Raw genomic sequence first — 1,108 nt, 5'->3', positions numbered from 1 at the left:
AGGTTATCAGTCTGAGGACTAATCCGCTACGCCACGCTGCCATTCACTGCAATCGAAGTAACAAGTTGTGTTCTTTTATAGTGAGGTATATTGGTTTACATTTGCTATAATATATGAAACTTGTATAGTAGATTTTCATTTTGAATTGAAAGAAATACGCATATAGTTTATTTCAATTCAAATGGTAAAGTGTTAACAAATTTCATATAAGAGATCATGTGTTATTCCTTTGCATTAAAACATTCTCAATTGGTATAGCAAATGTAAACGAACGTGACGCGTCATGAGATGCGGCCTCAAAAAACATAAAATGTCGATTTTGGACCATTTTGTCATTATGGTAAACTGATACACTTTGCCATTTCTATATGAAATTTGTTAACAGTTTACACTTTCCCGATACCTGACTACATATAAAAGAACAAAACTTGTTACTTGTTTGTGCAATGGCAGCGTGGCGTAGCGGATTAGTCCTCCGACTGTTAACGTTTTGGCTATTGACTGATGTGCATGGTTCGAAAGTCCCAATGGTGGTCTATATTTTTCTTAAGTGTATTAAATTGTTGTTGTTTTTTTCTTTTATTTTTTCCTCATCGCAAAAGCGTATTTTGTTATAAATACTATTCAGAAAAGAGTTGTTTCAAATTGTTACATCATAATCTTTCTGATTCGCTCGGATGTGCCTATACTCAGTAAACACAAGTTTTAGAGAAAACATAAATTTTACACGTTAGGTTATATCATAAAGGGTACATAACGTTTTAATAACATTAAAAAACACATTTTGGAAACATGCTGCAAAACATTGTGATATTGTACGAAAAATGCATTTGTAGTGTTTTTGAGTTATTTTTCAAAAACGAAAATTGACTCAGTATCATACAGAAGAGGGCCATAATTACAAAACTTGTGTCATTTAGCATAGGAGGTGTTGTCAGTGACCAATCCCTAAATAACTCAAAATTTTTATCAACAATTTTATTATGATTCAAAAGGATATTATCTACTCTCTAATCGTGTGCAATATGAAGGGCATACACCATTCTGTTTTTGAGTTATGGACAAAATCGACATTTTAGAGCAGTTTAGAGCCATAATTATGAAAAGT

The sequence above is a fragment of the Amphiura filiformis genome, chromosome 11 (genome assembly GCF_039555335.1).
Source record: "Amphiura filiformis chromosome 11, Afil_fr2py, whole genome shotgun sequence".
Classification (NCBI taxonomy): domain Eukaryota; kingdom Metazoa; phylum Echinodermata; class Ophiuroidea; order Amphilepidida; family Amphiuridae; genus Amphiura; species Amphiura filiformis.
The sequence above is the reverse complement of the archived record's forward strand: the minus strand, read 5'-3'. Positions refer to the sequence as shown.